Source organism: Erpetoichthys calabaricus, chromosome 7, assembly GCF_900747795.2.
Source record: "Erpetoichthys calabaricus chromosome 7, fErpCal1.3, whole genome shotgun sequence".
NCBI classification, from domain to species: Eukaryota; Metazoa; Chordata; class Cladistia; order Polypteriformes; family Polypteridae; genus Erpetoichthys; species Erpetoichthys calabaricus.
In genome coordinates, this window is record NC_041400.2 from 43,890,067 (window position 1) to 43,903,988 (window position 13,922).

At 37.8% G+C, this 13,922-nt stretch overlaps 1 protein-coding gene across 2 annotated transcripts in view; it reads left to right on the forward strand.

Annotated features, from left to right (window-relative positions):
• Positions 1-13,922, forward strand: part of LOC114654324 (receptor-type tyrosine-protein phosphatase delta) — a 2,007,901-nt gene that overhangs the window by 1,240,052 nt on the left and 753,927 nt on the right. For both annotated transcript variants that reach the window (XM_051929989.1, XM_051929990.1), the window contains one exon: positions 13,679-13,716. The gene's annotated coding sequence lies outside the window, so the exon portion shown is untranslated. The remainder of the gene's footprint in view (positions 1-13,678; positions 13,717-13,922) is intronic.

The following is a 13,922-nucleotide window of genomic DNA, read 5'->3' on the forward strand; positions in this document are numbered from 1 at the left end:
TGGTGTAGAAGGACAAAGTGATTTGCCTGTTAATGTAGAAGTCAATGCTGGTAGAAAACAGTTCAGCCTACTTTAAGTCGGCATTGCTCCTCTGTATTTCTCTGTGTGCCTGCTTCTTCATGTCTGTTTTGTATCTGTCTTTCATGCTAAATGCATTGCTATCAAAAAGTTGTATTTGACTGACGTGTGTTTGGATGATGGAATTGGGAACTATTATATCATATGATAAGGAGAATATGTAAAGTTAATATAAAAGAAATGTGTTTCGAACCAGTGTTTGCAAGCAGGAAGAAGTGCATCATTCATATTTCTGCAGATGTCACAGTGATGCCCTATTTCTTTACACGGCCTATCAATCGTATCCACCACAATGGTTGCTTCTTCTGCAACTATTTTCTGTCTTAGATGGATCACTGATCTTTTTTTTAAGTGTGGACTGTTTTGAAATACTTTCACATAAGGAAATCCATTGGTGGCAGATGTAGACTTCATAGAATATAGGCAATTAGCTCTCCCCACCTAATCCACAGATTCTGCAGGTTGTCTTGGGTGAAGTTGTAGGCAAAATGCATAATCATAATAAATCAATTTCTGCTTTAGCTCTCAGAGTCATCACCAGATCTACACAATTCCCCCTGATCAAAATATTGTTTTTCCATGAGGCTGTATAAAATGAATACTGTAAAAAGGCAATATACTGTATCTGTCCATGCAGTTACCTCAGAGCAGTGCTTCTTAGAATTTTTTTCTCGTTAGTCAATTTCGCTTTTTTTTTTGTGTCTTCAAGACCCAGAATCCTGAATAACAACAACAACATTTATTTCTATAGCACATTTTCATACAAACAATGTAGCTCAAAGGGCTTCACATGATGAAGAAAGAGAAAAAAGACAAAATATATAATTAAATTTAGGGAACACTACAAAGTCATGATCATTTATTAAGTCCAGGCCATGCCTTTTTAAATCTTTTAAGGCATTGTTGATTTCTATCTTTATCCCATGCCAATGACAGCCCCACCAACATGTGCCAGACACTCAGCTTTAACACATATTAGTATCCACAAATGAAAGACGTATTCTGACTAGCAGCCACCGCATTTGGGATAGACACAGGCTACCTTGATCATTATTTGTGTTCTGCCTGAAGACACGTTTAAGTCATTTCTTGATATTCTCACTTTTTCTCTGTCTCTCTCTCCTGCTCCAATGTTCTTCATTTAATGTCTATTTCCAAACTCCTTTTCTTTTATATTATTTACATTTTTCCTGCATGCTCTCTTGGACTGTCTCCTTCTGCTCTTTCTGCAAATACTTGACACATCTCTGTATCCTTTAATTAAATATAAAAAGGTTTGCATCATTTTTGTGTCTGTATCTCTCCAAGACTTGCTCCTTGATTCTCTTCATTTTCAGGTATTCTTATGTTTTAGATAATGATAACTGTCTTTTTTCTTCTTTCCATAACATACAGTACACTTTGCATTAGTGAATACACAGCTTTACCATAAAGCTCAATTTAGGGATAAGAAGATAAGTGTTGCGTCCTCCTTGCCCATGCTGTAGGTCACATACTCTCCATCACGTTTTTTCCACTCCCATGCCATTGTCTGCATCTACCCCAGATACCTAGTGATGGGAAATTACTCAGGCATCACCTGAAAGTCATTTAACCTCAGCTGGTCTTTCATTTGAAAGGGGCTTCTGCTGCTTATGCAGTACTCAGTCAATCACTGAGTCAATCCAGTTGTCATCTCTTGCTTCTTGTTGTTTTTCAACTGTTTTTTTTGCATTGTGACCTCACTTGCGTTTGTTCATTTGTGATGAAAACTTTTCTTTTGTTTTTTTATGATATCCTCTCATTCACGTTTATTGATGTACTGACGTTTACTCAATGCTATCATTTCTAAATATCCTTCAGCCTCTACAGCCACTCTACTGAATTGATCCCTTAATATTCTTTGCAGCCACCTTAGTTCTTCCACATTCAGCCAAGATCTCAGTGCCATCAAACTGTTCCACAAGTGTGAAGGGAGGTTGATGATGTGTTGTGTCCAAGCATGCAGAAGCAGAAATAACAAAAATGATTACAACCTGTGCTGAGCATTGTATGACACAATTTATTGTGTTGCTTCATACAATATACACTTACAAAGAATACTTGCCTTGTATACCACAAGGAAAATGTGTTTTTTAGTAAGAATTGAAAGATGTAAGAAGTCTTTGATCATTGTTCGCATCTGTCCATCAGACTGCTGCTACTTCAGTTATTTTATTAGTTATTTAATGAAATCACTTAAGTTCTGGTCCATTTCAGCTTTTAAGAACTGAGCTGCTGTGCTCAAGAAACACTTAACTTTGACTCTCAAGTCCTCTACTCTACTCTTGGACTCTGTTTATTTATTAGGGTTTGTAAAAAGCATAAAGTTCTAAGAAAAATATTAACCAATCAAGATACTGTATTACTACTGTTTTCAATATTATGAAGTTAATCTTAACTTTCATTAACTGCACTTTATGCCCTGCAACTTTCAAAAAGGGCAAATAATAATGCAGTAGTGAAATCAATGAAATCCAGCAACTGGAGGCTATAAGCCTCCTGTATGCTCATAGACAGCACTTGGTGGTGTGATGGACAGTCGTGTCAGCAGGCACCCCAACTGGGATTGGACAGATTGGATCCTTACCCAACCCAAGCTGAGATCCCCGTTTGAATACCCACAGGACAATGTATGTATTGTAGTCCCAGGGCCAAGCCATTTTGGGTTCTATGGGGTCCACCACAAGGAGCTGTTTGGTTTGAAAGTCCCTACTCCATGGGGCTTTAACCTCACGCAGCAGTACTTCAGAGCCACAGCTTCATACCACTGGCACCACTCCCAGGATAGGATAAAAGGAGCAGCCTCATTTCAGTCTGGAAGCCAGAGTCGAGATGAGGAGGAGGAGGAGGACAATGCTAGCTGAGAGGAGTGGAGGAGGCAGAGAGAAAGAGAGAATGACAACGACAGACTTTCACAGTATTGCTTGGTGCAGTTTTTGACTGTGAATGTGATTGTGTTGTGGGAAACATTTGTCAGGGAGGAGTTTCCTAAGAAACAGAATAAATCTTGTTGTTTATTGGCCACTTGTGTCCAGAGCCTGTCTGTGTTTGTTGTTTGGGGAACTGGAGTGCCCACTGGAGGGTCTATTTCTATCATTTTCTTCCCTAATTATACCAGAGTAGCATCAAATTTTGCAAAGAGGATAAACAATTGTATCAGTTTCACTTGTAGATTCTAATGACTCAGACACCAACTGGGGTTCCCTCTATGCACCACTTTACCTGATCTCCCCATACTTTTTTTGGATCTTGGACCCACTCCATCCAGTTCAAGGTATCCAGGCAAAAACATACCAGGACCTTTAAGATCTGGACATTCAGCAAATGCATACTCTTAACATCCTCACTCACACCCCAATGACAAATATTTAAGTCACCAGAAATTGAAATTTCAAATGCGTGAGAACACCTGGAGAAAATAGAATGTGCAGCCTCCCCATAGACAGTTATGAAACTGGGAACTGAACCTAAATCCTAGAACTGTAAGCTAGCAGCCTTATTTTCAGTGTCACTTTTCATTTATTAGGAGCTTTCATTTTAATGCTAGTCATTCCTTTATATATGCAATATGTTGCTAATAAAATCCATCCATAATCCTCCTTTAGCGTAAGATAGCACATCTCTTAGGTCTTGAATGCACATATCAAGTAGCAGTGGATGCCAAAAAAGTCCAATGTAGATCACTGGGCAATGTGTGGGTCGATCAGTATTATTTGTGTCCAATTAATATTCTCTTCTACCCCTTTGTGCAACTCAGCTGAGGTCATGCTGGATCAACTCAAGACAGTATGAACAACAGGAAACCCGGAGGAAATAGAAATGTATGCAGATAAAGTTAAACACAAATGAGAAAATATGTGCCCATTTGAACTTGTGGAGGATGTGCAAATTCCATACAAAAATGCCTTCTGAAACAGAAGTGAAAATCAGCATGGGCTGGCTGTAATACATGTTGTTGGTGACGTTCACATTAGTCTGTTTTTTATATAACTAGGGGGCTCTGCCCCCTGCTTGCTTTGCTCGCCAACCATCAAGCAGGTGCTACACGCTAGCAACTTTGCGGCTCTGCTGCTCGTGTATGGTGAAGCGGATGTACAATTTAAACATTTTATTTTCATGGAAATTGTTATATATGCATAATAGAACTATTTTACATTACAGTGAGTAAATAACCATAGTAATAAATAGTAAAACGTAATAAATTGAAAGAAAATTATGTTTTATGTTGCGTTAGAGGTATTCATTGTGTTATACGTTTGCGTTCTGTTTGGCTTTGAAATTAACATGCAAATACTTTTTAAACTTACACTTTTACTGTAAAACTTCAGTAAAAACAATATTTGGAATTAAATTTTCGTCAATATCGCATTGAATTTTGATTCCCTGTTTGGACTTACATTGTGACAGCCCAACGTATAACTGCCCGTGAGTGAATATTGTTTCTTTCTCTCTAATAAATAAACCAACTTTTTCTAATGTTTGTCCCTGTGATTTGTTAATTGTCATAGCAAAAGCTGTTCTAACGGGAAACTGTAAACATTTTAATACGAATGGCATATCAAGGTCTCCTTTGGTGTTTAATGTTATCCGCAGAAGATATACTACATTACCTTTCTTATCACCTGTTAAAATTTTATATGTCAGAATTGTTTGACCAATTTTGAATACAACTAATCTTGTCCTATTGCATAGCCCATCACTCATACATAAATTACACAATAACATTACGATACATCCTTCTTTCAACAGTAATTCAGCTGGTGGAAGACCAGACAGTGTTAACGGTTGTAGATATCAGTTAGTCATCGTCCAACCCGTTATATCCTAACGCAGGGTCATGGGGGTCTGCCATCACCACCAACTGTTTCAGCATAGTCTATTGATAGACAGTTAACCAATTTGCCTTGTAACCCATCGACAATTTTTGCGTTAATTCATTTGACTTCATCGTTTCTCGGTGCTAGGATTGCCCATGTACTCATTTCTTCTGTTGATAACCCTTTGGGATGAAATTCTTCAATAAGATTTGGACATAATAAGTCGTCTTTTATTGGGAACTTAAAGTGAGGAAAATGTGAAAATTTATAAGAGTTGAGAGCGCAGGAACTGTGTCTCACGTCCGTCCTCTCCTCACGGTGAGAGGACCGTGGGCGTGGGCCGTTAACCTGAAATGTTTGAGAGGAGGGTGGGACTTGAAAAAATCTCTTGGCAATAGTCTCGTCTCAAGATGTTCTTTTATAATAGAGAGATATAGTTTAAAGTGGGGCAGATACCATGATTGCACTTAGTGGAGTTTCCATGTTTTTTTTTTTGTTTTACTGGGTACTGCTAAGGTTGGAAAGATGTACAATTTTAGCAAAGGTGTTTGAAATCCTGTTTAATATAGTACCCAGTCCACAGAGTCTAGGAAGAACACAGGTACTTGGGAAGTTCATTGCAGATTGTTTTTAACATGCAGCAAGTACTTAACAATCACAACCAACATATAGGGATCCCTGTAACTCTTTTTTGTCAACCCACAGCAGTACTCAAAACAGAAGCTCACAAAATTGTGCTCTTGTTTTGGTTTGCCTCAAATGCCTACATCAGTTTATATCAATGATGTTATTTTGTTAACCCATTTCATATGTGTAGCCGCTACCATCCTCTGTCACTAACACTGAGTTTCATTTGCATAGCTAGACAGGGAGGGCCAGTGTCCATTAAGGATACACATGAGTTCTGAAGAAAAATGCTAAGCGTTTTCACTGTGTACATTGTGTACATTGTGTACAAGAAGTAAGTTATAATGCAACATGTGCTCTCCGTATTTATATTACCAGTCATCTTCATAGCATTTAAAAACTGTTGCTTTCCTCGTCAGTCTGTAGAATTCATGTCTGTGCTTCTGATTTATTCGCTTCTATACCTGTTTTTACTGTTCAGCTATAGTATTTCCTGCAGCCAGCATTTATTAATTTGTATACAAGTATATTTCATATATAGGCTAATGTGTTATGGATTAGAATGCTGTTAAAGTGTGTTAAAGTTGAAATGATATAATGTACATAGTCAAACCTACAAGCTGCTCATGTAACCATTGATATGATGTGCACAGCTTTACAATCCCTGTTAACGCTGTGTTTTTGGTTACTGATGACTGAGCAGGCTTACAGATTCAACACTCATTGGTGAGCATGATTAAAAGATTCTGGTAACAATAGTGCAGTTCCCCTTGTTTTTGTACTAAAGAAATTAATCCTCTCATAGAATGAGAAAGCCTACCGGTGAATGCACTTTTTCCTTGATTCATAAGTCTCATATGGTAATATGCTGAGTAGGAGAAGAGTTCAGTCACACAAAGATTTAGGTGAGGTTCAAAAGAAGCTTATTGATGTGCTGTATTATATCTTTTGAATTTCCAACTTTCACTCCATTTCAGGCTCATGGGGGGACTGCAGTCTGTAGTGGTAGCATTGTGAGCAAGTCAGAAGTATTATTTATATATTGGAAAGAGCCTAATATATAAATAATGTTATATTATATGTAGCCTGTATTTCATAAAATATTAATGTAAATGTGTTTAATATATTAAATCTCTTCTCGTACTCAAAAGCACTTTATCTGACTTACTGTTACAGGGGCAAGAGCCTACCCTGTCAGCACTAGCCACCCCAGCCCTGCAGAGCCCATTCACACACACATGCACACTCCTACTGGGACCAATGTGTCGTCACCAGTTAACCTAAAACACACAATCAGGGGATGTGGGAGAAAAACTCGAGTACTCGGGAGAAGCCCACACAGACACAGCGAGAAAGTGTAAAGTCCACGTAGGAAATGACTGATCACAGGAGTCAAACAGTGAACCCTGGATCCATGAAGCAGCAGCACTAAGCTCTGCACTACATATATACATTGTTTTTTTATAAAAAATAATACTATTGCTTTCCCACCCAGAGTTTGTTAGACCCTTATTCCATCAATTATTAGTAACTGAATAATAAAATATGTAATGAATATTCGTCCATCCATCCATTTTCCAACCTGCTGAATCTGAACACAGGGGTCTGCTGGAGCCAATCCCAGCCAACAAGGCAGGAACCAATCCCGGGCAGGGTGCCAACCCACCGCAGGACACACACAAACACCAAGCACACACCAGGGACAATTTAGAATTGCCAATCCAACTAACCTGCATGTCTTTGGACTGTGGGAGGAAACCCACGCAGACACGGAGAGAACATGCAAACTCCACGCAGGGAGGACCCGGGAAGCGAACCCGGGTCTCCATACTGCGAGGCAGCAGTGCTACCACTGCGCCACCCTGTAATGAATATTTAATTGATAATAGTCTTTTTTTATATGAAAGAATAATAACTTGCTAACACTTGTACAAGACACTGTAAACCTAATAAATCACAGCTTAGGACTGAGAGATAAAAATGTAGAAAAAAATTCAGCATAACTAATTTATAGCTTTCACGGTGTATGGGGAATGCCTTATGTTTGATTATTTTGTCTATAGCTCCTCATGATCATATGCTATTTTTCCAAAATCCAATAAATTATATTTATCTTGTTGTTATGCCCATAAATTACATTTTTTAAATGTATCTGGCGTATCATTCCTAGTATTTAGAAATGTCAGGAATGCACGTTTTAGCATGTTGCTCTGCCACATCATGATTTGTTTTGATTCCTGACCACATAAAAGTCATCTCTTTCCCAAGTTCACTTTTAAAGCTTCTCAGCCAGCCATTATCAATGTAGCTCTGTCACTCATGCAGCTTGGCATGTCCCTCATTTTTGACATATTCTTGTAAGTTTAGCATAATACGCTTCTATAAATCCTGACTAGAGCACCCAAACCACAGGCCGAGCTGCACATATCATGTTTGTATGCAGAGGTGAAGTGGTAAATAGTGGCAAGTCTACACTCTCAGATTTTGATCATTTAAATGCTTACATGTTTTGCATGCAAATCAGCCAACTGATGAGACAAAGCCTTTTCCAGAGTAACTGATGATATTGTATAAATGGCCGGGTTAGACCAAAGATATTATAAAGAGCAACCGTTGCATAAATGATTGATGATAGGCACTTAATGTTCATTTTGTATTTACTTTATATAGATCTCCAGAGTGCGGATTTATGCCTGCTCATACAGTATACCTTAACTCTGCTTCTGCCGAGTTCATCTGCCATTATAAATGTTCCAAGTATGACAAAATGTTCTACTTTGAATAAATCACACTTTCCAAACAATCAGGGGCACAATGTATGGTCAATAAGAGTGAAAAGTACCAGTAAGAAAAGAACAAAGTGCTGAAGTTAAACTGCTTTGTATAAGGCAAGATTAACACCTTTGCATGCTGGAAGCATTTCTCTTTTACCGAAGATGACCAAAGCTTTTGTTATATGGAGAAAGCAAAACCAAAATCATAGATTAGATTTTTTGTTCTTTTTGGATAAACAGTTAAAAGCCACACAGAATTCCAACCATTGAATCAGATGTAAGAGGCAAAAATTCCGATGAATGCAACACTCTGATCCCCCTCTGATTGCATTTTTGAAGATAAAATGAATTATAGTCATTTCATTTTCTAGGCAACATGATTCATTTATGGCATTTACATTTGCCAAAAGAGAACAGTGTGTAACGATGCGGGTTCTCTCCATGCTCCCTTTCAGCTTCTGGGAGCCCTTGAACCCTTCACCGTCGGTAATGTTACCACTGAGCTTGGCAGTGAGGCATAACAAATGGAGCAAGGGAATGGTGTACAAAAGTGCCAAGTGCTTTTATTAAAAACAGCAAACAAACAATCAAAAACAAAGTATTCAAAATAAAGTGCAGTGCTTTCAAAATATCTTCAATAAATAATCCAGTAAAATGAGTGAAGGTTTAAAAACCAATAGAAAAAACTCTTTAAAAAACGAGGTTAAAACTATGACATGAAGCAGTCTCTTTAAAAACAAGCCTGGTGCATTCTTTAACTGGTGACCACCCACTTCTCCCTATCCAGGCTCCACAACAGGGGAGCCACCCTACCTGCAGCTGTCCTTCCTTCTTCCTTCTGGTCTGGAGGCTTCCCGATCCCTGGCTTCGGTTCAGCACTCTCCCCAGACCGAGACTTGGCTTCCCTAACAACCAGGACACTCACGTCAGGGAATTCACCAGCCAAGCCTTCCGACTCCCGCTGCCTTCTCGGCCTTACGTGGCCAGCCGTCCTTCTTCTGGTCACTCCCGCTCTTCATAGGATGCTCAGCGGGAGCGACCACAGCCAACTGCCCTATGTGTTGGCCAAACACCCTGCTAGGGTTCACAGTCCAGCTGCCTGCGAGTCAGCACGCGCTTCCTTGTATGCTCACTCTCTCGCACCGGCTCTCTCGCCACACTGTGAGCAAAGAATGGTACATTGATCTTCGAAAACTGTCAAGAATCAAGACAACATAAACGCTTCTGACTTTTTAATAAACATTAAGTGAGAAAAGGAATGGGGGACACCAATAAAGGCTGCAGGAAAATACTTTGAAAACAAGAGGCAGTATTCTATAACACAGACAGTTGTGGAAATAGGGAGCAGGCCCTCCAGCCATCAGAGCAAATTGACGAAAGCTGAACAAAAGCCTTGAATGAGGCTGCCATCACTGAAACACACAAATGCGTTTCAATGGTGTAACGACCTTCATCTTATTTGTTAAGATTTTATGTTTTTCTCATTTATAGCATGGCATAGGAAACAGCCTCATTTTAAGACGAGACTGGGCACGTACTTCATGCAGAGCCCTTGTAATCCGTTGAAATTTTCCAAGTATAGGATGGTCTGTTGTCTTTCCCTTTTTCATTGCTACAGTAACTGCTCCTCAAGTGTAAAGCGATGAGTTTGGCCTGAACCAAAAACAACCTTCTCTTGTTATGAATAGGTTCATTATTTACATTTTTGCAAATTATTCTTTAAAAGATATAATACCTGTTTTGGTGGTCTCCTGAGTCTGAATCTGAATCTGACATTAGTAATCTGAATTATAGTCTTTTTTTTTTGTTTTTGTTATTTATTTTGGTTTGTTTTCACCACCTTTTTTGATTGTTCATGATCGCTGCTATTTTGACAGCCTCTCATGTTGTTAGTGGTGGGTTCACTGAGGTCGTGACGTCTGGTTACCAACGCAATGGGTTAAAAGGGCATCTCCTAAACAACCCCTTTTGTGCCTTTAATTCCTATTACTTTTGCTTCTGTTTTTTGACTTAGCTCAAAATTTTGACTTTGATTTCTTGTCTCACAGTTTGGTCTTGATAATGGTGCTGCCGACTTCTCAGCTGTCAATGAATTTTTCGATTTTGATTTTGCTTTTTTCTCCAGGTTAACTCTCGAGTATTTGTACCAACTTGCCTAGCATAATATCTGTCATCTAAATTTCTTATTTCCTTAAAAGGTGTCTCCTTGAAAAACGCTTTCTTTTAATTGGTGGTTTGTTAATTTCCTAATCCTTCCACCTCAGTAAAAGGAAGGCAAAGAAAGGACAAAATATATGAATGTAAGAGAACACATGTTTAAATTTTAATGCTTGTTTGAATAGAAAAAAATAGTTGTTAAAGAACTAGAAAACAACCGGTCTTTAAGACAAAGAAGTCACCAATAGTCGAACACGTAAATCATGATCACAAGAAAATTCCATTGATGAGTTTTTGCCTCTTTGTCTGACAGCACGATGAATCCCTTCAGACATTAAACATTTCTAACCAATAGTGCATGGAAGAGTGTGGTGGTTGCTCTCGTCATCATCAAATTCAAATTTGCTTACAAAGATTAGTCCAATAAACAATGCAGTTGCTCTAAACACCATTAATTTACCTACTCTATTCTGTAATTGGAACATCCTGGAAAATTCTTGACTATACCAGGTGGTGCAGGAAAACCTGAGATTTTGGAACTAGGTGTTGGTGACCCTGGGGCATCAGCAGTTGTTTGGGACCAATGTGACCTCATTTAGAACTCCTTGTCATTAGTTTTAATGGAGCAGTGGTGCACAACGAGCATTCGCTGTGAAAGCCTTTTATAAGAATGGTGATATTGTGACTGATGCACAAAGGGAATTTCGCCATCATTACCATTCCATGGCCACCAAGATCCCCACTGTTTCTGATTTTTTTCTGTGGGAACATCTTAAAAGCCAAGTGTACCACACATGTCCTGCAACCATTGCTGTACTAAAAAGGAACATTAAAGAGGAAATCGCTGGCATTCCTCTTGACATGTTATGTTGAGCAATGCAGAATTTCCACAACAGGCTATCAGAATGTGTATGAAGAAATGGACAACACCTTGATGACGTTTTCTTCAAAACATACAATAAATATTGATTACCATCATTAATTGCATATCCTGTACAATACATTTCATCATTAAATATATTTTGTAATGTGTTTATTCGTGCATTGAACGTCAATTGAAAATTTCCCATTTCCCTGCACCACCCTGTATAAAAGAATCCAGTTCCATCCATTTCCCAATCCTTCAGTTGTTTTTGGTTTTATAGATTTGTGCTGTGAAATCCATCCACCTGAAGCACAAAGAGGAGAGCAGTCCAAAAACTCATCTGAAAGGCCAGAGCTTCCCTTATTTTCGGGTTTTTGGCCCACTGGAGTGACGGTATCCCAGGAAGCCTGGCCCCAAACTCAAAAAAGCAGGTTTCAAGCCTGCACAGGCCCAAAAATGAGGCTAAGACTTTCAAATAAGGAAAGTTGAAAATGTTCACCAAAATGGAGAAGAAGGAAACCATGAAAAGCTCCAGTGCAAGATAAAACAAAGCAAGTTCCTTAAAGATTTTATTAAAGGAATTCAGAAATATAACAAGAAAAACTAAGGCAAGAGCAAAAAACAGTAAATGTACTTTTTTCTCTGTGGTCTTAAAGTGTTTTACAGTGAATATCCTCCCATTGACAGCACTGAATATTTACATTAATGTGTGATTGCGACATGCTTGCTTTATAATGTACTATTTTGTCATCTCTGGTCCTCAAATGCATTTTGATTTGAAATCCTCCTTAATCACTCTATTACTAAAGCTGATTTAATTATTTTCTCGGTTGCATACATTTAATGCATTTTACTCTCTATCAGCAGTTAGTAATTTTACACATATTCTTAATTTAAGTCGCACTTAGCATGGAGCATTTGGTTGCTTGCGAAAGTGGTAAATGTTTCAAATTAATCAAACAATTAGGGTAATGTACTGTTTAATAGCAGCACCATATTAAAAGCCTGCAGACGCAATGACTTTCTCAGATGGGAATAAATGCAAAGTAAACAGGTTATGTCCACACTGCCCTGTTTTTTCAATCTGAGTTTCAATCAGTGTATGAATAAAGCAATAGAAAGTGCCACAGTCATTCAAGCACCTATGTTGCTACATCATTCTTATGCCCAGCTGTCACTATGGAAGTGTAATAGTTTACAGAGGAAAGATGGGAAAATTCAGTTTCACCAGTCACTCTTTGCCATCCTTTCAAGGTAAAGTTTAAGTATTCTTGATCCTCTTCCATTCATGCCTGGTGCAGGACCCAGGATGGATTATAGACAATCCTTTTTTAAAGAAGTATTGAAATGTCTGAACTTTTAAGAGCCGTAGTGCTCCATGATTATGTTCAGAACTGTACTGGACTGTGTGCCACAAATCTGAATGAGAAAAAGAAATCCCTTGCCGCATTGCATTGTATATGTCATTTTAACTTTTTTCTTTCTACTTAATAATAAATATAAGATAAAAATTTAAACTGTGATAAATAAATGTGGTTTAGTTCAGCTACCGTTTTGAAAAATGCATCCTTTTTTGGATTTTTATAACACAGAAATTATACATATAGACTTATAACCAGCATATATGTCTTCACAGCTTTAGCAAGGTTAGAAAAAAAAATCTTTTTCATTGAAAAGGTTAGAGGCTTTTAATTCATATACAGTATTTCATTGTTAAATCAGAAGCTTTGTTTTACGTTATTATTCAGTGTTACACTTCAAACCATTGGTATAAGCATATAATAGCTAATACAAAATATTGTTTTTATACATGTATAATATATACTTTAGGATAACATTTTCAAAAGTGTCTAATCCAGTTAAGTGTCCAGAGTATTTGTATTACTAAATATAAGATAAGTCTGTTTATATGTACTGTAAGTGCATTAAAATTCCTTAGATCATTGAACATAACACTGACAGAAATCGTGCTGCATCTAAAAATATACCACCCAAGTTTAAGATCAGGATCTGCGTTAGTTCAGCAGTGCTTAGAAGAGATGGCACCAGGGCCCTGTATTGAGAAAGCGACTTCCACCTAAAAGCTCTTATTAGACCTTTACAAGCCCCAAGAGCTGAAAGGAACTCTAAGATTAGATTCTGTTCAACATGATGTGACTTCATAAAAAAGCATCTTACGCAGGATACATTTCCCACGGCTGCCTGACTCATCTGCAGAGAAAACTGTGTGAATCCAATAATTGCTTTTGCACCCATTTTTTCAATGACAGTAAAGAAAATGTAAATTAATATTAATATAAGAAAATCTAAATGGTATACTTTCATTTAATATTTTTCAGGTCTTCAACTCTAAAAATAGTGATTGGGGCTCATAAAGGTAAGAGTTAATATTTACATTTTGACAAAAATAAGTAAAAATAAAAATGATAAAATGATCGTTTAAGCGCTGTATTGCAAATTATTTTTGGATGGTGATTTTATTGTGTGCTATTTTGAGAAAGATAGTTTTTTCTTTTTTTGCTTGGCCTGTGCATTTGTGTATCTTTTAAAGTCAAACAGTGATATATTACTGTCTCCATAAAA